Here is a 27,096-nt window from a genome sequence, read left to right as displayed (position 1 = left end):
CCTGCTCAGAAGACCACCTTGGCTGGGAATAGGTTGGACAGACAGGAGGGCCACCCGAGGTGAGGCCCCCAGGGGTCAGGACAGTGACGTGAAGGTGGCTGGACTTGGTTGACGCAGATGCCCAGGACAGCAGGAGTGGAAGTTTTGGGAAATAAGCCGGGTACTTATCCCCAAGTCCAATGTCTGCCCAAAGGCGGGCCCTGCAGGCTGCGCTGGGAGGACATTGGAAGGGCTGCCTGGGGCTTCCCGGGGGGACTCTGGAGTGGCCGATTTCAGCCTCTGTCTGGCCACAGCTCCCTGAGTGTCACTTGGAATCCCCGCGGCGGCTGGTTGGTACACTGTCCAGTGTCGACGTCCTCATCCGTCAAGTTATGCCTTTGCCTAGAAGGGCCATCGCCACGTCCTGGCTGCAGCCTTCTGGTCTGGGGAGCCAGCTGATCGCACGGGTGGTGGGCAGCGCCTCTCGCCCTCCCCCTCGCCCAGGCGCACCCTGTTCCAGTCACGCTGAACCGACTTCAAGCCTTAGACGCCTGGTGAACCCTGTAGGCCTAGCTCTGGGGACATGTCCACTGACCTCTCCAAAGCCTGGGTTCCACGTTTGTGAGATAGAGGGAGTTGCAGGGTTGGCAGCAGGACATCCTCAGGAGTGTGGCACCCGGTGGTTTATCTAGCTGGGGGAAAGAGCCCTGTGCATGTCTGGACTTTGGCTGCTGGTAGTGGAGATGGGGGCAGAGCAGGCCCCGGAGGTGTGGAGGCCACGGTGCTGATGGTAGTGATGGTGGTCATGACGGAGTGGCAGATGGCGCTGGACATGGCGTGCTGGTGACAGCGATGACGTTCAGTGACTACAGTGATGAGGGTCAGAACGCAGCGTGGTGGCTTCACGTGACTCCCGGCTTCAGATTTGGTTCAGGGAGGCCACTGGCCTCTGTTTTAACTGTCTTTTCTGCATCATGGAACCGTATTTATCCTGTCATGAGGAAGATGAGATAAACCCATACTGTGAAACAAATCAGGGCACCATTTGTGGTCACAGACAAACTTAGAAAGGAACATAGACAATGTTTGTCACGTAAGAAGCTGGCACAGGGAACAGCCTTATAAGTAATGGGGGGCATCTCATGGCTTGGGGTCATCTTCTGTTTTCTTATTTTGCTCTTTGAGGAAGACAGGAAAGGCCACCCTCCTCTCACGGCCAGACGCCCCCACCTCTCCACGTACCTGCGCAGCACAGGTGTGTGGCGAGCCTCAGCTCCGGCACAGCGCGACGTCGCAAAGGCTCCTGGTAATGACAGAAACCGCGCCGAGGGTGCTCCACACGGTGGGCAGACGACACACCACGCACAGGGTGATAGATAGCGTTGGCAAACGCCGGGTCCCAGTGGGAGCAGAGACGGCTGGGGATCAGCCGCCCAGACGGGAGCCCCCATGGGTGGACCTAGCCACGCCAGCGCCGGGCTTTGTTGGGTGTTGTTTTTCCTTTTTTCATCCTAATTTTAAACCCTCAGTTCCCTTCTGTCCCTTTGTTCTATTTTGGTCCTTAAAGGAGCATTCTTCTCTGCGGCCAGCCAAGAGTCTCCAAGGAGGTGAGGCCGGCATGGTGATCTTTAAACGAAGGGCCTCCTGAATCTGCGAATCCCCAGCTCTGTGCCAGGTCGCTGGGGGAGAGGGAAGGGAGCGGGGGAGTGTTTTCTGGAAGGCTGGCTGGTGGAGCTCGCCCGATCACCCCGAGAGCTGGTGGGCAGGAGAATCAGGACCCCACCGGCCTAGGACAGTAGCCCTTCCTTTTTGGTCGTCACTGTTAACCTTTAGGAATCGCACACGTTAGTGGGTCGGACTGTGGTGTTTCCACACACGCGTCTGTGGGGCTTTGATCCGATCCCGGTGCGATCAGGAGCATTTGTAGAAGGGACAGACGTCTCCCCCTGCCAAGCATTATTTAAAGAAGCCACGGACTGTGGTGGGTTGACTCCGGGTCTGTGTTGGTGTCTGGGTCTCAGGATGGTCTGGAGAGGCTGCTGTCTACTTGGCCCGGCTCCGCAGCAGTGGGGTTTCTCTAGAAGGATATTTTGGGATTCTCGTTCTCCGCCCACGAGGCTTTTCTGGGGACTCAGGAGTTTTAGTACGAAGGCGAGGTTTATCACATGGGCACCTCAGCGTTGGTGGCAGCTCCTTAGTAGATTTCCAGGATTCCTCCCTCGGCAAATTGATATCCTCAGACATGGAAAGCCTGCCGAGGAGAGGAATCAGGACCTGGAAGCAGACAGGTAGGGCTGCGGCTGTTGGATCTGCCACTCAGGCAGCCGTGAGATGTCATCCCTCACGTTCAGTGGGCTCATCCGAAGGAAGGGGCTGCTGGAGAGAGGCCCAGGTCCTGGGATCATTAAAACACGAAATGGGTCAGAATCCCTGAGGTGAGCCAGGCACTGGGCACACACCTGTCCTCCCTGCTACTTAGGAGGCTGAGGCAGGAGGATCCCAGATTCAAGGCCAGCCTGGATAATTGACTGGGACCTTGTCTCTAAATAAAAGGGGTGGTGATGGCTGGCTGGGGACATAGATTGATGGCAAAGTGCTCGCCTGGCATATGTGAGGCCATGGGTGTGATCCCTAGTAACCCCCAAATAAAGAAATAAATCAAAGGCTTTTAAGGGAAGCTTTGGCACACAGCAAATTCCAGAAAAGTGTTTGTTAACAAAATAGACCAAAGTGGGGATTTAATTATTATTTACTTATTGATGAAAGCAGGAGACTTGGGGGTCAACTGAAGTGCCGGTATTCCGGCCAGGTTAGGAATAGACGCGGTCACTCAAAGACAAAAACACTGAACACCAGCACTTCAGATAGACTTCAGTCCACGAAATGTTAAGTGTGGTGTGACATGATCTAGAACACTCCCCCCAGTAAGCCTGTGAGGGAAGGCATGCGACCCTCGGTTTATAAGAGAATCAACTGATATTCAGGAAGGTTAAGTCACTTGCCCAGGGCCACACAGTCCGGAATGGTTAGAGCCAGAACTTGTTCTCAAACTAGATATGGCTCCGATCCCTGCATTGTTAGCCAGGATGGTATAGCCCTGCTATTTTTTTTTTTAATTTAAGTTTTACTAGTAAATTAGAGACTGGGTGAAGTGGATTAAAAATCATGTATTTCCTGGAGAGGCCATGGGGCAGGGGCTCTAGAGACAGATTCACCAGGTCGTGTGATCTGTGTGACCTTGGGAAAGTTGTGTGACCTCTCTGTGTTTCAGCTTCCCCAAGTTCTGTGAGGGTGGAAAGAGCATTTACCTTATAGTGTTGTTAGGAAAATGAGTCCATACTCAAAGAGGCTAGAAGTTGCCTGGCCAATAATACATGGTCTCTGTAGTTGAAAAAATATTTAAAAATAGACTGAGTGTAAGAGTCATCAAGGAAATGAGGTCACTCAGGGAGGTTCTGCTTTTGATGTCCCCACAGTGTCCCAGAAGGACACTGCTAATCTGGGAAGTTGAAAATCCCACCTGTCACAGGCCCGCTGTGGCCACCAGCTGCCTGGCCATGACATCCTGGGGAAACCATCTTGCAGGGTCAGCTCCTTGGCTAATCCTCAGATGGACAGCTTAGCTGTGCAGCCTGGCGTGGTCCTGGGCCCCTTGCTTCTCTGTCTGGTCTGTGAGGCCCAGCTGCAGAGAGCCCAAGTGTATTCCACCTCCTGTTCCCCCCAAGTGCTATTGGGTGGGTTTCCTGTCCTGCCTGGTGCCTGCTTGCGGCCGGACAGTGTCTGTTTCCTGGCCTGGAGCTGGAGGGAGAGCTCAGGTCGAGAGCAGCCGCATGCTGCTGTGGGTGACCGTATACGCGTGGATAAGGGGGCCAAGGCTGTGGTTTCGGACTCTCGGCGACGGCCTTGGTTCTGTGATCCAGAATGCCTGGGCACCTCCTCAAGATGTGGCCCTCTGGCTACCTCAGAATCGTGTCCCCTGCCAAGCCGTGAGGAGTGCCCTCTGAGTGGCAAGCACCTCAGCGTCCAGGCCGGTCAGCGCGTCACTGGGTGTCCCGTGAGAATGGCCATCGGACCTGTTAAGGCAGCGACTCTGACTCTGCCCCGTGTTCCTTTATCAGAATGCACACTGGCTGCAGGCTTCAGATGCTGAGAGCAGCTCCAAGGTCCCTCCAGGGGGCCACCGATGGGTCTCAGAAGGACCCAGCACTTCCTATAGGGATATGGAAAATTGTGGGAATGGACACAGCTCTTCTGGGATGAGGGGGAAGTGTCAAAGTGGTCCACGCATCAAAAAGTAAAAACCAAGAACCACAGCTTGACCCTGAGAAGAGGTATTAATCAGGGGAAGTCGAGGTCGGTCCAGCCCTGGAGGCCAGTCTGTGCCTCAGCATCACAAAGAAAGGACGAAGGATGACCTCCTCAGCCATCCTCCTGACCGTCCACCCTTGGTTCCCCCAGGATGAGGGCGTCTCCAGGGGCAGGGTCCCCACTCCCTGGAGGCTTGGAAGGTGGCCTCGGTCCGCTTTCCTCTAGGCCTCGGAGTCTTCTCCTTCTTCTGCTCCCTTTGCTTTTACAGTCTGTGGCCGCCGATCACCATGACAATGGTGGACGCTGAGTGAGGAGTTGAGGGACAAGGACATTAGAGGCCACTCAGCTCGAGTGTGGCCCAGGCCAACCTTTCTCATAGTAGGTAGTCAGTGTCACATGCCAGAAAGGCTCCTCTCAGTAGCCCACAAGAGGGGGTCTTGGCTCAAGCCACAGCTCTGCCCCAGGTGGCTGTCTGGCCGTGGCCAGGGCACATCCCCTCTCGGGGCCTTTGTTTTCTTCTTGGTAATATCATAAACTTAGTAGGATCTACTCTGTAGGAGCAAAAGGCTCAAACTGAAAGAGTAGAGAGGTGGGATTAGGGCAGAGCCTGGCACATGCCCTGCATTGAACAAGTGGTGGCAGCCGTGATAAGAAGTAGGAGGAAAGAAAGAAGAGAAAAAACAAATCATCCCAGAGCTGGACTCGAGTGTAATTCTTCATGACCAGATAGTCAGATAGATGGTGAAATTGACAGATAGATGGATGAATGGGCGAGTGAGTAGATGGATGGACGGATGGATGGATGAGTGGATGGGTGGATGGATGAGTGGATAGATGGATGGATGAGTGGATGAATCAGTGGATAAATGGATGGATGAGTGGATGAATGGATAGGCAGATGGATGGATATGTGGATGGATGAGTGGTGGATAAGTGGATGAATGGATAGGTGGATGGATGGATGTGTGGATGGATGGATGAGTGGATGGATGGATGGATGATGGATAGATGGATGGATGAATGCATAGATGGATAGACAGATGGTTGGGTAAATGGATGGATGGATGATGGATGGATGGTTGAATGAGTGCACAGATGGATAGACAGAGGTTGGGTGAATGGATGAGTGGATGGATGGATGATGGATAGATTGATGAATGAGTATGCAGATGGATAGACAGATGGATGGCTGGGTCAATGGATGGATGGATGGATGAATGAATGGCTGGCTGGCTGGATGGATAGATAGATGGATGGTTGGGTCAATGGATAAATGAGTGCACAGATGGATAGAGATGGAAGGTTGGGTAAATTGATGAGTGGATGGATGGATGAATGATGGATAGATTGATTAATGAGTATGTAGATGAATAGATGGATGGTTGGGTCAATGGATGGATGGATGGATGGATGAATGGCTGCATGGCTGGCTGAATAGATAGATGGATGGTTGGGTCAATGGGTGGATGGATGAGTGGATGAATAAGTGGATAGATAGTTGGATGGTTAGATGCATGGTTGGATAGGTGCATGGGTTAATAGCTGAGTGAATGAATACCTGGATAGATCAGTGGATACATGGGTGAATGGTTAGATGAACGAATAGAGAGGGGAATGAGTGGGTGAATGGATGGGTGGATGGAAGGATGGATGGCATGTCAGTCATCCAGTTCAGAAAGTTTGGATCAAACAAGGTCACTTTTTCTTCCAGTGGCATTTCCCAGATGCTTTTATATCCTAATCACCATCCCGAGTCTCCAAGAGGGCGGAAACAAGCTAACCCTCTCCAACTTATTTGACTGTGGAGTTCTGTTGCAGTGAAGGCTCTAATGAGGCCTCTCCTGCGCAGCTCTGCCTGGGGAGCCGCCGCCGGGCACTCCAGGCCTAAGCAGAAGACAATGCACTCGGAGCTCACGTGGCTCAGCCCTTTAGCAGCGGCCTGGGGTCTGGACAGAAAGGCTCCATTCCCCGTCCCGGAGGCACGTGCTGTTTGGAGTGCCCTCTGTGCCAGCTTCAACAGGCACCTGCAGCCCAGAGGGCCAGAGAGGCCAAGGAACACAAAGGAGGTTGCAGGGAGCAGCCATTATTCATCTCCCATTCTGAGAGTCCTCCGGGAGGACCCACCGGCCTCACGCAAGGTCAACTAATTCTCAGCCCCCGTCGCCATCCCTCCCCAGACAGGTCAGAGGTCGGCTCCTGAAGCATTGCCTCTCTCAGCAGAGGTGATGTGCAGGTTGATATTCTTAGATTTGCTCATTCAGCCAGTCAGTCTGGCTTTCAGAGGAGAATCAGGTCAAGAAGCACTTAATGAACCCAGAGGAGCCGCGTGCCTCCTGGACCATGGGGGCTCGGGTTTCTAATGATAATCAGCAGCCTCCTCACTTACAAAACCTACTGGAATTTTCTTTGGGCATTTTTATAACCGGTTTTGGAGGTGGGACAGTCCTTCTGGGTAGGGTGACACAGTGTCCCGGATCCTTTGGGTTTCTGCCGTTGGAAAGGCACCAGCTTCCTCCCCACGATCCGTCCCATGGACTTGGATTTCGAAGTCTGGTCTCTAGAGTTCACTTTCCACGCCCAGAGCCCACACACCTGTTTCCTGCTTCAGCACCTGTGCTTAAGTGTGGGATTTGGAACATGGAGAAAGGAGACATGCTCTCCAACAGGAAGTCGCCTCCAAAGTTGTATCTGGAGGCACGATTTCATTTAACCAATCAGAGTTTATAAGGAGGAAGAGTTTGATATTCCCATCTTGATGCCCCAGCTGCTGCTGATTCGTTTGTCACTGACGATGGGCATGAGCTGTCCTTCGTTTAACTCACTGGACCATAATTTATCATCACGGACCAGACTCTGATTTTACAAGTCATAACTCCAAGGCACAGAGAGGTTGAGTAATGTGCAGGAGAACACACAGCTAGTACTTGGTGGAAACCGGACTTTCCATGTAGGCAGAATGTGATCTCTTTGCTCTGCTATGGTGACTCCAGCCAGGGGATCAGGCGTGGTCCTTGAGAGGGTAGTAACGCAACAAGAATAGTAATGCTTCGTCAGCACTCGCCGTCCTGGCAAGGTTGCCATGTGCCAATTCACACATGTGTATGAACTGACAGGGGTCCCTGCTGGGCTGCTGAGCCAGCTTCTCTTCCAGGGGCTTTCCTGCCTGGACGGCTCCCCACTGAGGATTCCAGTGGGGGTGGCGTAACTAGAGGATGGTCTGGTTGATGGCCCGGTGTGTCCACCTGTGCAGCCTGGGGAAGCGCTTCCTACACCTGCCTTCTCGTGATCAGGTTGATGTCATTGTGTCTCGGGACCAAGCTGAGCTGCCTGCTCTCTTGGAGCCTGCCTTCCTGCCTGGGAATGCTCATTCAAGAATGTAACCCTCAGGTGACATCTCAAAGGACCAGCCTTTCAAGACACCTGCGAGGCCAACCTCTTCCCTACCGCGTCCTTGTCCAGTAGGATGGAGTTGGAGCGCGTGCCCAGGGCTGCGTGGTATTTAGTAATTTGGGGTGGTGCTGCTGCATTGGCCTGATGATTCTTGAAGATTTAGCAGGTGTCGGAACTGGTTAGAGAGAGATCTGCTTCTTGGTAATGGGCACGGCAGGCATTTTCTTATTTAACCCTGATCAGGTGACTTGGCCGCCCCTGAACTTCCATCAGGTCCTGTAGGTGAAAGGTCATCTCAAGTACTCATGAGCATCTGGTCTGTGCCCAGTCCTGGGAGAAAGACGGGACAACCAAGTGGTGGAGGAAGTGATGGGGGAGGTGATGGAGGAGGTGATGGAGGAGGTGATGGGAGGTGATGGGGGAGGTGATGGGGGAGGAGAGATGGAAACTGACCTGGCTGTAAACACCAGTCAGGTCTTGACTATCCTGGGTCAAGGCGTGATTGCAGGTCTTGACTATCCTGGGTCAAGGCGTGATTGATAGCTCGGGATCTTGGCAGACCATATGTGCTGAAGAAGGTGGGGAGCTGCTGGCAGAAGGGTGTGAATGTCCATGGACATGATCACGTGGGGAAGAGCCGCGTGTGCATCCCAAGGGAGACCTCAGGGCAGGCGTCGGTGGGAGCCTGAGACTGACCAAGGAGCAGAGGTGAGAGCCTGATCGTAGAGGTACATGACAGACACCCTGAAGGAGGAAATAAAATAAACCAACTCTTTTTGAATACCTTCCAAGTGCCAGGGACGCCCACATGCAGCTTGTCATTTCACCGCCACCACGCACCTGTGAGCAGGTCCAGGTGCTGTTCCGAGTCACTCCAGTGGGGATGAGGGCTTCAGGCTGAGCACGTCATCCTGAGGACGCCAGACATGGGAAAGGGAGAGCGAGCCGATCCAAGCCAACCTCTCCAACTTCAAACCTCACGCTTTTTCTGTGCCTTGGAGATACAGGTGGCTCTTGGCTGTCGCTCATGCTTTCCTACACGGTCACCTTGGGAGGTTCATGGCAATGGCTGCCCTGCTTCTGCGCTGGGGTCCACCTGCCTTCTTGAAGGAGCGACCAGCTTCCAGGACCCTGATCCCACGGGAGCAGACCTGGAGCTAACAAAATACCGGAAGGACTTGGGACAAGAGGGTGGTGCAGTCCGCAGTGGCAAAGGCTTTGCAGAGATCTGACCTTTGACTTATGCCCCCAAGGTTGGCCCTGAAGGAAGGGAGGCGGGGGCGGGGAAGGAGGGCATTTTTGCTTCGCCAGCAAGTTGGAAGGGAACTGGTTCACAGAGGTGCTCGGCAAAGGCCCCTGGCCAGTGTGGTTTGCACACAAGTGTGCCCTTGGCCACTGGCTGAGGACGAATCTGAACGGTAGCCCTGCAGAATATCCTGGGCGCCCCCGGAGGTTCACCATCACCCAACTTTGCCTGGAAACAGGGTCGTGTGGGTGATTTGATCACCTCTGAATCTGCATGATGAGATCAATGCCGTCGATGTCCGAAAGGTTAAAAAGTGCAATTAAAATTAAACCTGGAGGTCGGGTCGGACTCCATTTTGATTTCCTGGTCGCCCGTGATGACCGATGCTCAGCTTCTTTCCAGGAAGAATGATGGGATGCTGAAGAAGGATGAGGACTGTGACAGACTCCTGCTCGGTGGGCACGGCACCTCCTCTCTAGACCTGGTGGGGCGTTGGACAGGACGTGGGGCCCAGCAGGCCCAGGTGTGCCAGGCCGTCCAGGAGACATGGCGGATCCGAATTTGACAGGGAGGGAATTAAAGGCCTAGCCCTTCCTCTCACTGGAAAGACCCAACATCACAGTGGCCTCCCATGGCCTGGACCTGGTCCCCCAGGCTGCAGTTGGTACCCTAGACCATGGATGGGGAGGTGGTGTCTTCCCTGGATGATCCCTGTCTCTTCTCCTGCCAACAATTCTGTCCCTGGCCTCTTTCCTTCTCTGACATAGACGTCTAGTTCCCTGGTGGCCACCACTCCGAAGGGGCTGCCATGGCCAGAGGCATCCTTGTGTGGGCTCTGGAGGTGGGCGCAGAGGCAGGATCTGGGAGCCAGAGGAGGAAGCTCTAGAGCAGAGCATTGCCATGGAAGGTGGGAAGGATGGGGAGGGAAGAGACTGAACTGTCCCCTGTTCGATGAGTCATCATCCATCCATCCATCCATCCATCCATCCATCAAGCCCTCCATGCGATTCTGGCCCAGGGAACCCTGGGGAAGAGGAGAAACAGGTCACGAGGCAGAGGAAGGGGAAGAAGGACCTGTGCTGCCCAACCTGGACTCTGACTTCCTGGATGAGAGGTCGGGGCCAGGAGAGGCCGAGAGCCACAGGCGGGGAGCCACACCGAGACCATCGCCCGTTTCTGTAGGACCCTCGAGCTAAGAGTGCGTGTTATGCTTCTAGGTGCTTGAAAAAAATGAAAAGAATATCTAGTGTTCTATAAAAAGGATTGAAAAAAAAAAAAGCTAGGGTGTTTGAGTTTCCCACGACCGTTCGTCAAGTACCGGGAACGCGTCGCCCAGGGGTTCTCCCACAGCCTGCCCGGCAGGGCTCCTGCCTGGCGACCGGCGGAGAGCTGCCCACTGAGAGTGTCCACAGCTTACATAGGAAACCTTGCCACCTGCCCATGACAGCCGGAGCCGGTCACCGGACCTGAGCCTCGGTTTGAACTCAGCACGGCCTTGTCACGACCAGAAATACCACTCTCTCCTCCCACCTTACTATTTCCTCCACATTTTGACAGTTTTAAATTCCTTCAACATACCATGAGCTTGGAACTGCCTGTTGGGTAGCCAGCCCTTGGCCCTGGGTACCAGCTCCTGGGGAGCAGAGACTCCCCAGAAGATTCAGGAAGAAACACACTCCAGCCCGGTACTACCAGGTGCATCCCATTGGAGAGAACAGGCCCCTACTGTCAGGAACAAGAGGTTTCGATCAGTGGTGGTTATTTATTGATATGCCTTATTATTTGTCCTGGTTTTAGAGCAAGGATACATTCAATGCATTTTCAAAAATATAAATAGTTCAACCTTATAGGTCAATAACATATAAATAGAAAATTGGGTGCCTGTGGTTGAGACTGGAGGTGACAGGAGTATGAAGACAAGGTTACAAATATGCAGACGGTGAAGGCCAACACAGTGGACAGAATGGGAGCCTCTCATTGGACTCTGAGCTTCCTAGCAGGCAAAGTGAAAAGAACCACCAGACAACCCTTGGTTTCAGGAGGGGGAAAGAAGATGCTTATTTGGAAAGCATGCTTATTTGAGTGTCATGTAACTCCATGTTCTATCTGAATTGATCAGCAGGCTCTTCAGTAAAACTGTGTGTACACGTGTACATAAATGATCTGCCCCAAACACCCCAACATGATGGCTCTCTGACCACTCTTGGTGAACAACAAATGGGCCTCGTCATTTCTGTTCTTGGGAAGCTGAGAGCCCACGGGATTAGAGCAAGCTTCCTGCCCCAGGACCCATGTTCTTTCCCGTTATAGCACTGAAAAGTCAACATGCAACTGCCCCGGCCTCACCTAACTCACTGAAGCCCTCCCCGCCTGTGGCTACCAAAGGGAGCAGATTAGAAAACACGCCCATATCATGCCACTGCTTCTGTCTCTCTGGTAACTTCTCAGAAATGCGGTGTTGAAAGTCATACTCCACAGCTAAAGTTAGCAACGGTATCGGGCTGTTGAGTAAGAGGGGTCAGCTCACAGCTGTTCCCGAGCCTCTGAGCTGTGTGGCGTGGGCACTCGGCGCAGGAGAATCAATTACAGAGAACCTTGTCAAGATGGCCCAAGCTCAGCCCTAAATAATTGAATTCTCTGCCAAACCCTGTCCACTGTCGTTATCTAGGGATGTGATTATGCAGCTACATCAAGCAACTAAAATTAGTGTAGTGTAAAAACACCTTGGCCATCTCAGAGTGGAAGAATTGACATTTGGATTTAGAAAAAGCCGATTGTTGAACGTGTTTGGCCGCGTCCGACGCTCCCCCCACCCTCCGCTGTGCTGACAAAATCTGTGTTATGTGGCGGGTGCAGTGAGATAGGTGGAAGGGGCCAAGTGGATATTTAGTCCAAGGTGATTTTCTGTGCTCCTTGGGCCTGGGCTGCCACAGAAGGGGATGTACTTCATCAGAATCTTATATTACAGCTCTCCAAGTTGTATACTCTGAAGGTGCCCACATGCTTTTCTGGGATAAGATTAGAAGAGTGACACTTTAATGTCATCTGAGCCTTCAGTCTGAAGTCAAAAGATGTGTCTACACCGAGCATCAGGAGAAGAACAGGGAATATACAGCAAGAACAGCTCCTAGCCCCCTGTCTTGCACAGCTGCCATATAGTGACAGCGAGTTTCTGTAATTATCACACAACCTTATGAAGGAGGGACCTTTATTATCTCCATTTTCCAAATGAGGAAACTGGAGTTCAGAGAAGCTAAATAACTTGTGCAAGATCACACAGCTAGTAAGTGGGACACTTGTGTCAGCCTTGAACCAGTTTGTATATCCCGTGGGAATAATCTACCACCACATAGCACATCCCCGATGATCCTTTGGGTGTTTTTTGACACTAGAAAGATATTTCAAATTTTCTTCACTGTATTTATCATCTACCGTTTTGTTACACATTGGATACACCTTGAATCTCGGAGGACAGGGAAACAACTGTCATTAATATATTGCAAATGTATGTATCACAGTTGACATTTCAGAATAAAGATTGTCTTTAAAATACGAGAAAGTGGGGAGCATGTGAAATTCTATCACAGCATAAAATACAGTAGTGAATACAGTGTCTGGGGGGGGGGGGTCCTACCTGGGAATGCGTTCAGGTCCCGGCCCAGCACCGCTCCCCCAAGCTGTACGCCCTCAGTGACCCCACAGCCAGCTCGAGGCTGGTTTCCTTCCCATTCCCCGGGTCCCAGGAAGAGCACTGACTGCCACCGGTCCTGGGAAGGACATGGAAGAGCACTGACTGCCACCGGACCTGGGAAGGACATGGCAGGACGTGTCAGGAGTCTGCTCCTTCTCTGCACATCGCCCACCCTGTGCAAATATGAGCTGCCAGTATTATTGTATTATTTACAAATCGCCCCTTTAGAATGGAAATCAGAGAGAGCAAGAGGGAGAACAGAGGCTGAACATGTCTGGGTCGGTTTCTGCCGGGCTGCCCAGTAACTTCCTCTGGATCCTGGTTCTCGGTGGCCGCTGATAAGCACGGGAGCTCACGTCTCCCACTTCCAAGCTCCCAGGGGACTCCGGTGCTGGCCTCTGGGCCAAACCCCGTGGGCCGAGAGCGTGGTCTCAGGGCCGGTCCCCTCTTTCTCTCCTGCTCTCTCCGAGAACTAAATTAGCGGAGAGGGTTTGGTTAGCGCGTTGGGCAAGCTGTGCCCAAAATAGCCCTTTCCATTTCGGTGGCTTCAACTTTGCAGCTGCCGCGTCTCTTCGTGGTCTGGGAAGAAGACTTTCACATCCAGAGTTGCTGATGCGGACTTTCTTTCTTTCCCCTCTCGGCCTGACGAGCGCTTGGCTCCTGACAGAAGCCGTTTGGCTCCCGGCTCTGTAGTTGGGAAGAAGTTGGGTCCCTAGATCCCCCCCACCTCTCATTGATGCGTTGAGCCTCAGAGGGACTGGCACTGCGTGTAAGAATGTTGGCGTCTCCAGGGGTCCTCCTGCATTCCTACGGTGTGCCCATGATCCTGCCCGCAGCACCCTACTTCCCTGGACCCATTCAGGTAACGCAAGGTCTCTGCCAGCCAGCGACTTAACTCCAGCGCGCTCAGAGTAATAATTGGAATTTTTATGGTTGAGAAAGCAAACACTTTTAATACAGGAAAAAGCCCTCGTGTAGTCAGTGAGGAGACAGTAGGAAATCTAAAAGATGGATCACCCTAATCTGGCTATTGACATCTCTCATGGCTGAATAAATGGTGTAGTTGAGCTATATTTGCTTGTATTGATCTGACTGCTGTTTAACATTCATGCCTTGGCTTTGGGAGGTTGACCACAGGGCACAAGATCTGCGCTCCTTCCCAGCTTTCCGAGGGGCTCAGTCTCCCCGAGCAGATCACGAGGCGGAGTGACTTATCATGAGGTGACACGGTGAAGAGTTGTGGCCCAGGAAATGAAGGGAGTGTCCAGCAGGCCGCAATTCCTGGGTCGCCCCCGATGGGCTGTCTGTTTTCAGAGAAAGCCCCCCTCCCCGCCGCACACCCTGAATTTGGGTGGTGGCGCTGAGTCAAGCAGGGACACCCCGTTGCTGGTTCCTTCAGGCACTTGGAGGTGGTGCTAGGAACCCCACACCAGCTGTTCGCATCTTAACGATGGCAGGACGGAGGAGGGTGGGGACCGGTGCTGGTGTCGAGGCGGGCACTGCTGTGTGGACAGGGTCATCTGCGGCATCGTTCTCTCCCTCGCCCCGAGTCCACCTGTGTGCTGTCTGCACTGCCCCCGGGGGACGTCCAGCTTCTCTGGGAAGCTGGCGACTGCAGAGCCTGGCGGTGGTGGCCAGTCAGGTGACTTTCACTATTGCTCATGGAGAATGGTCACCTCTTGGTGATCAGTTCTGCATCTTCTTTCCATGGGAAGGAAAAAAAAAACATATTTAGTGCGTCCCTTCCCATTCACTCTGCACGCCAAAACCCTGTGTTTGAAAATTCTGCAACACTCTTACGCTTTAATTCAAATTTCTGGGGAGGATTCTGGTCAAATTCTATTTCATTCTCCTCTTCCAACTCCTTTGCTGTGACGTTTAGGAACTAGAGAGTCCGGGTGATTAGAGCTGTTCAGGGTGATTCTGAAGAACAGCAAAACCTTCTGTCACCCTGGATGTGTGGCCTTTGCTCCATTTGGTGGCTTCTGTCTTCCACATATAGGTAGACAGGCCACCACAAGATGGCCCCTGGCAGTCAGCAGGGACAGGGCTCCGTCCTTCCTGGCACGGGCAGGCCAGGGGGGCAGGACTGTGTTTCCGGACTTGACGGAGAGGGAAAGCCAACAGCAGGCCTTTTGCTTCTATTGCAAACTTGGGGTGAAGGTCAGCTTTGGAGGTTTGTCAGACCCTCTGCCGCCCCAGCCGATAAATAATCACAGGCAAATCGTGCTGCTCACTCTCTGCTGATTGATGCTGAAATTGCTCCTGAAAGTTCTCATAAGTTCCTGTTATGGATTAAGTGCCGGTGTAGGAAAAATAACGGCACCCACTGAAATGGGTGAATGTAATCAGGTTTAATGGACTCGAGAGCTTGTTGGGAATTAAATAACTATCGATTTGCTGGAATGTTGCTGTCATGACGAAATGCCACTCTGGACATATTACCCCAGTGATAGATGAGAAGACGCAGGGGCCAGCTAAGAAATTGGGGAGGCCCTGTTTCTTTTCCCTTTGCAGGAAGCGTTTGGGAAACATATCCAGTGACTTTGGGTTGGAACAAGTGATTTTACTTGCAAATCTCAGCCCTTGTCCTCTTTATTTTCTCAGCCAATGGCGCTCTCACCAGTGGCCCGTGAGTCAGGGGAGCAGTTGAGTGAGGACCCTCCAGACCCACAGGGGGACATGCTTCATGTGGCTTCCCTGTTCCCCTCTGGCACCCACAGAGAGGCTGTGTCCAGAGGGACACTGGCTGGATTTCTGGCTTGCTGAGACAGCCATGTTGTGTACCCTCTGGCATCCCCCACTACAGTTATGTTTGCAAGTGGAGGAGGAGATGCCAAGGGAAAGAGAGCTGTAGCCATGACAGGCACTCGGCTTTCATATCCCCCTCATGCCCGCTGCTCTGCCTGCGGGCCACTCCAACAGCTTACCCACCACCTCCTTGACCTTGCTGGTTTCTCCCCAACTCAAGATGCCAGGCCTTCCTGAAGGGAATCAAGGCACTCTCAGCCCCTGAGCCATGTCACCAGCAAGACATGAAAGTGATCAAAATAAAGAGTGTGTGCTCCACCTGTGGCGGAGATGGCCCCAAGCCTGGAGACGTGGGAGCAGAGTGACCCTGGACACTTGGAAGGGCTGTTGTGTCTGACTTTGAGGTACCTCTGGAGGTCTCACCAAGTTTTGAGCAAGTACCTACTTAGCCCTGCCAAGATGGCAGAGGAGGAGTTTCCTGATGGTTCCAGGGAGGTTGCTCATACAGACTCTTTCCCTAGGTGTGTTCGTAGCGTAGGTTTGGTGGTTACCATGGACCCTACTTGCCATCATCCAGGGAAAACAGACTCTACCGTATTGAATTCCCCACCGCCATTATTCTGTGTCTTAACTTGTTGGATATATGTAGCCAAATTGTTTATCCAGCTAGCTGTTGAGATAATCGTGGGATGAATTCAGAGGATTGAGCTGAGCCAGTTTGGATTGTTTCATGGGTGCAAAGAGGCCAAAAGGAAGAGGAAATGAGTGGCACGATCAAGAATTTTGCAAAAGCATGAGGTCCTCCCCTCCCCTCCCCCTGTGAACAGATCCCAACCCGATGTCCTTGAATAAGAAGTCCTGGTGCATGCTCCACGGAGCTCTTTACTTATGTCTAAATTTCTCACGATATCTTCAGTGATTAGCAAATCATCTGACCTGCTCACCCAGGAGGTCAAGGCCATTGCCAAAGTCATTCTGGAGCTCCAAACCTGCCAAGAGCACTTCCAAAGCCATGGGTCATGGTCACACACTGCCAAAACAATGGCTTCAGACCTCACCGTCTGCTTGACTGGCACTCGGGTCTAAGGAGCCCTTGGCTGTGTGTTCCATGTGGGACCCAGCACACCTCGGTCTAGATGTCTGCCACCGCTCCTGGCTAGTCACTCTTCCTGCCACTCAAAGGGTTGTTTCATCCTCATCTTAAGGAAGATGATTTTCCTGGCTGGAGGGCAGAGGGTGGAGCCACATTGTTCACTTGGTTTTCTGTTTGCCACACACTTCCTTTGACCTCAGGCACTGTGCTAGGCTCCTGGATCCCGGCCACAGCTGCTGACCTGTGGGCTTGCAGCCCAGTAGAAGCAGCAGCACCCAAACCCCAGGCTGTACTGCTACTTGAAGCTGGCCAGAGGGAGTGATGGTATCACGGAGAGCAGCTAACCAAGGAGAAGGATCATCTCCACGCATTTTCAAGTTGGGTAGCAGTGGTCTGCCACCCCTCACCTGTAATTCTAAGTCCCCATAAGCTCTGAAAAAAATCAGACCTTTTTCAAGTTTCACACCAAATTTCATTTGAGAACAAGGCTTGACCTGAAATGCTGTACGGTTATTTATAGACTTTCTTTATTCCAGTTAGTGTAAATATTCATATATTTTGCTGTGGGAATATTTATGTGTTTGATTTCAGGGTGTTGTCCTGGGTCCTGCCGAGGGTTTTACATAATCAGTGTTACCACCAAAATACCTTTCTAAAAAAGAAATCCCCCTTTCTCTCCCCCACCCCCCAAAAAAATATCTGAATGAGAAATACAGATCACTCTCGGGGCCTCAGGGAAGGAGTCGCAGTCTCCCCTTGTGGCTCTCCTTTTGCCTATGGAGAACCTAAAGTCTACACTTGGAGAAAGGGAATGAGCCCAAGGTCACAAAGAATGTCAGCCAGATAGTGGTGATTGGGCTGGATGTGTGGGATTTCTGCCACCCTCTTAGCCACCCGCCTGCCCCTGTGATTGGGGTGTCGGCTCAGGGATGCTAATGAAATCACGGAGATGGAGCAGCCAGGTGCTTCTTAGAGTTAGGAAGAGGTGGGATTGGAGTGGTCCTGGGAGGCAGCGGAAGGCGTCCCCTGGGCCAGAAAGGACAAGTGCCCAGCAGAAGGGAAGAGCAGGATACACGCGTGGAGGTGATTTGGCTCAAAAGATGGGGCTTCAGTGTGTTCCCCGCCCTGTGGGCGCCATGGCATTGGACAGTGTTTAGACAGATCTCCCAAGTGAAAGTCAGAGGCCAGCAGGAGCTGGAGGAACCTCATGATCGCTGGGCTCCAGGCCCCTCCCAGGACCCCCTGCAGGCGGATACTCAAGTCCCTGGGTGGGTGTCCAGCTGACCCTTTGCCATCCCCCCGCTGAGCCAGTGATTCCTCCCAGGTCTTCTACCTTGAGCTCTCCGGAGCTAGACAGTGGCAGGTCTCTGCCAGCAAATGCCTCTGTGACGTGGGTGGCAGTGGGTCACCCAAACCCTGTGCTGTATTTCAAAGCAGAAATTAGCTTTGTTGAAATTGGCCATGAACCTAACCAGAGGTGTGCGTCCACATGGACAGCGGCGCTGGGGATTTTTGAAGTAATGATTTTCACAAGGGACAAGAGGAAGCTCCCGTGGGAGGGGAGAGGGCCAAGGGGGAGCTCGCTAGTAATTTGGACACGTTTCTGGTTAGACTTAGAAACAGAAGCTTGTTTTGCTCGGTGGCTGGGGACCCATTCCCAGGCCTGAACACGGCTGTCCCGTGGTGCCGTCTGCGCGTGTGCACCGTCTGCTGATTGGGAGAGACCTCGAGATGGATGCCTGATATAAATGCTCCTGGTGTCCTTTACATGGAGCTTGGAGGCCACTCCATCTTAGTCACCAAGTGACTTTTCTGTGCTGCCAACGAGGCCATGTCAACAGCCGACTAAATTAAACAGTCAGAGAGGTGGCAAAGAGAATTTGGAGTCAAACGGGTCCAGGTTGATGTATTGGCTCCGGTGTGCACTAAGCTTGTGGCCTTGGGGCTTGTCAATTAACCTCACCAAGCCTCAGTTTGCTTGCCTGCGGCAATGCCTGACTTGCAGGAGTACCTCCCTCGCAGGAATACCTCTCTTGCAAAGTTGTTGTGAGCTTTCAATGCAGTTCACTCTCTCTCCAGTTGGCAGTTATTCATTGAGTACCTACTATGTGCCAGGTGGAGATGAAGGAGTGAATGATTCAACAATCCTTTCCAACAGGAAGTTTACATTATAACATATAAGGAAAGTCACAGACACACACACACACACGTGCATGCACATATATGTGTATGTATACATATATGATTATGTGTTCAATATTATTCTGGGTGGGTGTTTCTTTTTTTTTTAAGAGAGAGTGAGAGAGGAGAGAGAGAGAGAGAATTGAGTGAGAGAGGAGAGAGAGAGAGAGAGAGAATTTTTAATATTTTTATTTTTTAGTTCTCGGCGGACACAACATCTTTGTTGGTATGTGGTGCTCAGGATCGAACCCGGGCCGCACGCATGCCAGGCGAGCGCACTACCGCTTGAGCCACATCCCCAGCCCTGGGTGGGTGTTTCTTAAGGATTTTTTTTTATCTGCAAGTGACCAAAATCTAAGTCATACTGGTTAGAGGGAAAAAAAAGAGCATCCAGGTTCAACCAGCTTCTGGCACAGTTAGATCCAGGTGCTCTGACGGCCCAAGGGCTGGTTCTCTGTCCCACGTCGCAGCGGTTACCTCTACTTGGTCTTCGTGCACAGGCACACCACCTCCGAGGGGAGGCAAAGATGGTTCTTGGCAACTCCATACCTACACCCCGCCTCCCCAGTCTTTCTGGATGAAATTCCAGAGGCAGCCTCCATGGCTGATCTGGGAGTCCGTGCCCATCTATCCTGCTACCTTGGGAGCTGGAAGGCAACATCAGGGTCCCCGGAGCACTGTGGACTGTGTATGGAGTTCAAGTCAGGGTCCTGTTTCCAAAATGACAGAGCTGGAGAGGCACAATCCAGGTTCTCGTGATCAACAACGGGGGGTGGAGGGGGCTTTTGCAAACCCACAAACGTGCCCTTTGTCCCCCAAACTCCACACACACCATCCTCGGGGAGGAGAGTGGTGGGGCTGTGATCTCAGGCATCCTGATGGCCTGTCCCTGTGGCCCATAGTCACCAGGCCATCATGCTGGCTCCTGGTCCATGACCAGAATTCTAAAGTTTCCAAAAGTCAGATATGGGCACTTTACCCATCACTTCCCCCCACCCCCCACCCCCGGCTTTACAGCAGGGGTGCCTCCCAGCAGGGTGTTTGGGGATAGTCCCACTCCCTTACAGGCTCAGACACCACCATCAAGGGAAGTCGAGGCGATCCCTCCAGGACACCTGGCACGGCAGTCATGGAGGCCAGTCAAGGGTCCCCAGAGCCTGCCACCACTTCTTTGGCCAGCCATGTGAACATACATAAACGAGGGCAGGAAATTCAAGCTCCGTGGTTCAGTTTGGAGGAACAGGGCCCTTCCACTGTTCGAGAGCACTCCGAGATGCTCGGGACTTGCCTGGTTCCGTTTTAGAGACATGTCCTTTTTTTAATTAAAAGATTAAAGATTAAAACTGTCGATCTCTTCTGATTAATATCAGTCCTATAAAAAGGATGTGTTTCTGCAGCAGCCATCTGTCATGTTGATCATTTTAAAGGCATGCTATATCAGCATGTATGCTTTTTATAATACGCTGGCACAGGGCGGGAGGCTGGAGCACCGATGGAGCTCACTCTGTGCTGCTCCACTGTGCAGCAATCAGAGCCTTCGTGTTGACACGGGGCCCCTCCCTGGCTTTCAGAGGTTGTTCTGGGTAAGTGCTATGGGTGATTTATGATGGAGACACTCACCCTGTGTATGTTCCTCTCCTGTCTAAAGATAGACCAGTCTTGCACGCACCCCATTAGCATGCGAAGAGCCCACATGTCCCCTTGATGAACGGTTGATTCCTACGAGGGGTCCAGAAAAGTTGCACTCCACGCTCAGGAGGTCCCTTCCTCTGGGCGGCTGGGACTGTTGTTTTTGGCAAGGGTCATTTTCTAGATTGAGCTCTTCGGGCTTGCAAACATCAGAGGCAAAGGCTCCGTGAAACTCATTCATTTGTTGAAATCCTTCTTTATTGATCATGGGTTTCTTATAGGGGTCTCTGGCACGCTCTGGAGGCAGTGAGATGACGAGGACACCACGTCTGTCCTTAGAGATCACAGAGAGGGTGAAGCCATGTCAACAGAGTCAGAAATCAATCACAGCAGCTGGGAGGTAGAGTTCTCAGCTCTCAGCTCCCTCCCCCGCCAGCTCCATGAGGTCTTCATGCTGTTGGTGGGCGGGGGGGGGGGGGGGGGGGGGGGGGGGGGGGGCTGTGGCAGGAGGATGGCTGGCTGTAGGCTGGCTCGCCATCCTTTCCAATGGGCAGGGCTTCTGGTTCATTCCAGGGGACAAAGATTCTGTTTATCTGTTTTTGAGGGGGGGAAATGACAGCATGGGCTCTCTCAAGCAGGGGCCAGCTCTGTGCCCACCCCGCTTAGCCTTGCATCTGGCTTCGGGTGGAACAGAGTTCCACGGTGGGAGAAGGTGGCCTCCGTGGGGCTCCTTCCCTTTTCCCTCTATGCTGCACTGGTTACTGGGGGCAGGGAGGTTTGGGGACCTACCCAGGAGCCTGATAGCTTGTGCGTCCCACATTGTTCTTAGGAAGTGCCCTCTGAAGAACTTTCTTTTCAGTTCTTGAGAGAGCACAGTTAAGTAAAAATTAAACAGAACTCACAGTAGCAAAAGCTGAGCGCAGCCATGGAGCCTGCCCGTGTGGCTCCTGGTAAGTCGCTTGACCTTTGTTAACCTTTACTTTTTCATGTGTGAAATTGGTGTAATCTCAAGTAGGCTCTTCCCCCCACAAGGTCCCTGTTAGGATTCAAAGAGCTACAGGCGTCTGCACCCTAGGCCTTTGCAGTACATCCCCTGCGTCACTCAGAGGCGTGACAGAGCGCTCAAGGCTGCCCTTGGCACACAGTGGGTCTGAGTTGCACTGCAGCTCTGTGTGATACGACCTTCATCCCCCTAGGAGTGTCTCCACTTGAAAGTGGGGGCTTGGCCACGCCCACTTCAGCAGGATGCCATGGGGACTTGAATGTCACCTGCTCCCTGGGGAACACCAAACCCAATGACAGCATTGCCGTGATTGTCATGTTTGCTCACCATGTCCCTGGTCACTGTGCTTTTCTTCCCTGTGTGAAGATGCTCTGGTCAGGGCAGGGGCTGGGCCCAGTCACCTCTCTCTGCCCTCGGTCTTAATGGAGACTCCTGGTGACCAAGGACAGGTGTGTGCAGCATAGTTGGAGAGCCAGGGGGTGCAGCCAGGGAGCCCAGCCCACCATCTCGGAGTTGAGTGCCCACCGGCTGAGGCCTGAGTCCCGTGAAGCCCCCGGTCCCCTTCCCACCCCCTAAGTGAATAGCAGGAAGCTGGAGTTCAGGACGAAGGTGCCTGGAGGAGGGCTCTTGGGTCCCAGTCGTCCAACCTGCCTTTCCCCCTGACTCCCGCAGAACATACCGGAACTGGGCGGCAAGAGGGGGAGGGTGGGCTCTGCAGGGGGGAGAGAGGCCCGTCCTCTCCCATGTGGCCACAGCCTTCTGAGGACAGACTCTTTGGGACCACCCACACCCCTGTTCCATGCAGCTCCTGGCACACTGTGGGCGCTTAATAAATGTTAAATAATAAGAATAGCTCCCATCTGTCAGTGCCCGGTGGCAGGGAGGATGTGTGAGTGCAGGCTGGCGCTGGGCAGCTTGTGGGAGCCTTTGAAGGGGAGAAGAGCTGGGGCCCGAGGTACTGGAGGTCCTGCAGCATCGCGGTGGCCGCCAAGTCCGCCAAGCCCTCCAGGGTCAGGTCCTGCTAGTGTGTCATCAGCTCAGTGCCCACACACAATGCCAGCCCATCCCCATCGGAAGCAGGGCCCAGGGGCTGCCTGGCCAGCAGCGCAGGGGCTTTGCAGAAGTTAGAAGGGGCGAAGGACCTGCCCGCTGAGCAGACAGAATCATGTAGTCACATGGCCATTATTGTCTTGGAGCAACTTGCCTGTGGGGTCTGCTCAGGCCCAGGGAGGCAGATGCCGTCGGGCTCTGGGCCCAGGAGCAGGCCGCCTGGTCCACCTCCCGCCTCCTGACAGAGCGCCTCCCTGTGTCCTTGACGAGGCTCTCCCTGCTCTGCCCAGTGTTCACCTCGTTCACCTGATACCCAGAAAGCCCTCAGGTAAATGTTTCCCAGGTTTACTGCCAAGGGCCCTGCTGTCCCAACAGCCAGCACCGCCTGCTTCCATCTAGGACCACGTCAGGAGAGCACCTTGACTGCACAGGACCAACACTGCGCGCAGGCCAAGAGCCCGGGCTGAGAGCCTGCCTGGGTCAAGGTCCCATCCTTGCCTCCTTCTCCAGACCACTGGGCTCTGGGGGCGTCTCACCTGCAAAATGTCTGTGTTAGAAGGACCTTAGCTGCAAACCCCTTTTCAGGGAGAGGGGGACAGGATCACTGCCGCAACTGAATGTCGAGTGAACTGGTCCTCATAAAGCACTTACAGGAGGGACTGGCGCAGGCAAGAGCCCAAAAGAGGCTGGAAACAATCATTTTATATACTTACTATTAAATATTGTATATTTTGTGTTAGGTGATGGAAATAATAATTACGTATTTTATATCATTATGCTCTAGATATCAGGTTCTTGGCGTCCATTTGGAGTATTTTTATATGATTATTATGTAACATATATCATGATAGAATACCATCTAATAATAGTTACATAATTATTATTTATGGCATAAAGTAACAACTACTATTATTTCTACTGCTGTGGCTGTAGCAGTCAGTCCATTGGGTTTTTCTCTGAAATATTTCTATCATTTGAAACTACCCTGGAAATATGTTTTCAAAGGCAAGTTAAGCTCAGTAGTGGAGCCACAGGCCCTCTCCTCTGGGAGGGGGGCAGGGCAGGCCAGCTGGGGCCTGGGCCTGTGCTCCTGGGGACCATGCTGTGCTGCCCAGCCTGGGCCGTGTCTCCCACCCGTCGCGGGGTGGCTGCACCTCTCTCCCTGCAGCCTGTTCAGAGCAGAAGGCTAACGCCATTCTGTGCCGCTGTCATTTTGAATCAGTTTTCTCCCTGGGCCTCGCAGCTGGCTGTCAGGAGGGCTCATTCCCCGGTGGGAGCCAAGTTCCTTGGAGAGTGATCACAGAGGGACAAGGAGCGTTGATACAGGGCCAGGAGGGGACGGCTGGGACGGGTCCTCGTGGCTTTGTGTGCGAGTCCTTGGCTGGCAGTCGCTGGCCCTCCTGGAAACGCACCTTCCATTTTCCCTTCAAACACACATCAAGCCACATTGGCGACACACATTCTCCGTCAAACTTGTCAGCTACTCCAGGGGCTGCGGACAGTTTGCAGGCGATGTCTTCTGTTGTTACTGGGGTGGCGTGTTATTTCTCCCATCCACAGCTCTGCATTTGTTCTGGTGAGAAGGGTGAACACCGAGGTGCCTGCTCTCTGGGAGGTTTTGATGGGAAATGTGGAATTCACACAGATCGACCAGTGACCATGGAGTTTTGCAGGCCTGAGGGCAGCCTGTATTTTGATGGTAGCATTTTCCAGGAATTTGGGTGGGGGCTTACAGGTGCTAATAAGCTGGGTTTTTATTTCACACCTGGTGCTTAGGCAGGTGGTTCCCATTGTGACTTAGCAGGGAGGCTTGGCATTGCTCACCCAAGGGGCTGAGATTGGTGTGGGGGCCCAGCAGATGCTGGCTGCATTCACCCAACATCCAGGATGCTGGCCATCGGCGACTGAGTCTGGGCCTGTCTGCACTGTGAGGGGAGAGAGCTCCCACTTTCCGCACGGTGACAGAGTCTTCCGGTTTGCACAAAGAGCCTTCTGTTGCTGAGGGTGGCTCAGAACATATGGACTTCTTACCTGTCCAAGCAGGTGTGGGGCTTGGGTTAGAGATGCTGGCTGCATGGACCTTCTTTAGTGTTTGGTTCCAGCAAGTCCGAGCCTCATTAAGCCGCACTTTGCTCGGATCTCTCCTGGAGAGGGGCAGTGCAGGTTTGGTGGCGTCTCTGATTCATGGAGTCCCAGCTTCTTGGTTGGCATTGGTTCTGAGCAGTGGAGCACTCCTCACCCTCCTGCTCGCTCTGCAGGGAGGGGCCTGTTGCTGACACATCCTGGTATATTTCCAGTATCCCCCACGGCCCAGGAGCATCTGCTGCACACGGCCTTTGTGTTTAGATCTGCTCCAGCACTGAGGGAAGCTGGTCGGAGGACTGTCTGGTTTACCGTGGGTTGAATGAGGACAGATGATCTGTACTGTTTTGAACATCAAGAAACCTAAGATGACTGTTGAGCGGGTGTGTGTGTGTGTGTGTGTGTGTGTGTGTGTGTGTGTGTGTTGAAAGATCTCTTTGGTTGAAAGAACAGAACTCAATCCTGACCAGCTTTAAAAAAATATGGGAGGGAAGGTGTTCCTATTTTAGCTATTTGGGGAGGTGTCATACATAAACAAGTGAATGCATGAAAAATCTTGGACTTAAAAGAAAAAAGAAGAAGAATGAAGTCAAGGGTAGAACAGGAGGTAGGACAGGCCTAGGGACCTCAGCAGGCAGAATTGGTGGCCATTCTCTTCAGGCACGCAGTCCTTAACCGGAGCTGTTTTTTGCAATGTGAGGGTACTCACCAATGTCTAGATATAGGTTTCAGTGTCACCAAAGGAGGGCCTTGCTCTTGGTGTCTTACAGTGGATAGAAGAGCTAGAATGATCTGGCCCAGTCTGTCTCAGTTATGTCCAGGTTGAAGTTCCTCCTCCAGCTGCACCACAGAAACTCAGCTACACAGACGTCAGCCTCTTGGGCATCTCCATCCAAGTTCCCAGCTTGTGGGCTGCTCGGGGGCTCCGTGTTGAGGCACTTTCCTGGCTTCCATCCCCCACACAGCCAAGCAACAACAAATTTCCATTCCCCGGGAAAGCCGCTGGTGAACCCAACCAGTTGTGTGTCTCAGACTTTGGGTCTGTGAGCGTAGACCCCACACCGTGTACTTATAGCCCACTCAGCATTGCCATTGGTCCTGGGAAAAGCAGAGCCGCAGGAGGATTGCTGTGAGCCGTGAGCCACCCACAGAGGTGTGTCCTACAGGGCTCAGGCATAGCCCTCAGCAGGGCCCGCCCGGCAGCCAAGACCCAGTCCAGCTAGCCCTGCAGGTAGGGCTCTCTGCCTACGGGAAGGCGAGCCACCTTCAGGCCGGTCTTCACATGCAGCCAGGGGGTTTGGTCTTGATTTAAGCTCATCACCCTTTTCTTCTTTTAGATAGCTAACTCATTAAAAAAAAATCATTGCTTTTGTTTCTTACTATAAACTGAACATGAGATAAATATAAAAAAGTTCTGGGAATCAGAAAAACACAAACAAATAGACAGAGACATATGCACACATTATATGCCCAGGTCCACCGTGATCCACCCCCCAGAATTCTCCTCAACAGACCTTTGTGTGACTTTAGGGACCTTCTCAGCACATATATTTCATCCCTCAAAAGTTCTCATTCTCTCTCTCTCTTTCTACATAAAGATTGGTATTACTTACATCTAGCTTTTCTTTTTTTTTTTTAACAAAATCTTTCTAAAATGGAATCAGTGAATTTTGGGGGGACTGATGAACATCCTTTCCGTTAGGTGGGTAGAGACTTGGTTGGTATCTTAAACCCAGAGCCTCCCCTCGACCTCACCACGTGCCTCCTTGACAGGCCGCTTTCCATCAGCCAGGACAGTGTCCTTCCTGATAGTCTAAGAAAACAGGTCAACAAAAATGACAGCATTGAATTCTCATGGGATCAGAGAATCAACCCAGCCACCCTCCGGACGAGAGAGTTCCACTCGAGAACGGCAGGCGGTTGGTGCCAGCCAATGAGCCTGGTGGCTTCTGTCCCTCATTTCCAGAGTTCCATGCAATGGCGCATGAGAAGCTGACCTTTTCTTTGAGGAAAAGGAAAACTCTCTAACCGCCATCGAGACGGGGTGCATCTGGGATTCTCAGGACTGGAAACTCTGTCGTAGAGGCCTGCTGAAGTCTGTGCTCATTTTAGAACTCAAACTTGGAAAAAACCAATCTGCCCAGGAGATCAAGAAATCTTCCTGGCAGCTGTCTCCCAGGAGCTGAGGCCGGAGACAGACCCGATTTGCCTCGTCAGCGCACATCACTCCTGCCTGAGGATTGTTCTTGCAAACCAAATACCATCTAAGGCACAAGATCAGCTTTCAATTTAAATGACTTTGTTTTTCTCTTTTAAAAATGAAATCTTCCTCCTAATTCCCTTACGTCCTGAAAGGATAACTTTGTCCTTCGTGGGTTGGAGGAAGAAGTTGTGGGCTGGGATTGCCGGTGGCATTCGGATGGGGGCTGACGGCCAGCCTTGGTGGGTGTGTTTACAAAACGTGGAGGACTTCTCGGCAGTCAATAACTTGCCAATTCCTGTTCTTCTCTTTTCATCTATGTGACTCTCAGAATCAAAGCAAGGGTCATGACATGTCATGTACCTTCAGAGGCCAAGCAGGGTTGGATTTGGAAAGTCAAAGGCTTGTAAGCTTGGGTCTCCATGTGTGTATTGATTTTGGAAATATTTTTCAGCATTTATTGTGTGTTGAGTAATAAGGCTGGGGTGAGCAA

General features: G+C 52.5%; 1 protein-coding gene and 2 long non-coding RNA genes across 8 annotated transcripts in view; 1 reads left to right on the top strand and 2 right to left on the bottom strand.

The window, feature by feature from the left end:
• The window catches only part of ZNF12 (zinc finger protein 12), a 1,264,586-nt gene that overhangs the window by 589,128 nt on the left and 648,362 nt on the right, over window positions 1-27,096 (bottom strand). The window lies entirely within an intron of this gene.
• Window positions 1-27,096, top strand: part of LOC308652359 — a 475,946-nt gene that overhangs the window by 421,489 nt on the left and 27,361 nt on the right. The gene's annotated exons all lie outside the window — the stretch shown is intronic.
• LOC308652005 lies at window positions 2,076-14,135 on the bottom strand. Of its 5 annotated transcripts, none has more exons than XR_014022708.1 (6): window positions 12,729-14,135; window positions 12,558-12,690; window positions 10,502-10,648; window positions 9,255-9,404; window positions 8,462-8,834; window positions 8,261-8,368 (listed from the first exon to the last, which is right to left on the bottom strand). It is a non-coding gene; the product is annotated as an uncharacterized lncRNA (long non-coding RNA). The 5 variants fall into 5 exon arrangements; XR_014022709.1 differs by having other exon boundaries at window positions 9,255-9,341; XR_014022710.1 differs by having other exon boundaries at window positions 8,518-8,834; window positions 9,255-9,341.

Source organism: Spermophilus citellus, assembly GCF_964194105.1.
Source record: "Spermophilus citellus genome assembly, chromosome: 6".
In the NCBI taxonomy this organism is placed as follows: Eukaryota; Metazoa; Chordata; class Mammalia; order Rodentia; family Sciuridae; genus Spermophilus; species Spermophilus citellus.
The sequence above is the reverse complement of the archived record's forward strand: the minus strand, read 5'-3'. Positions and strand labels throughout refer to the sequence as shown.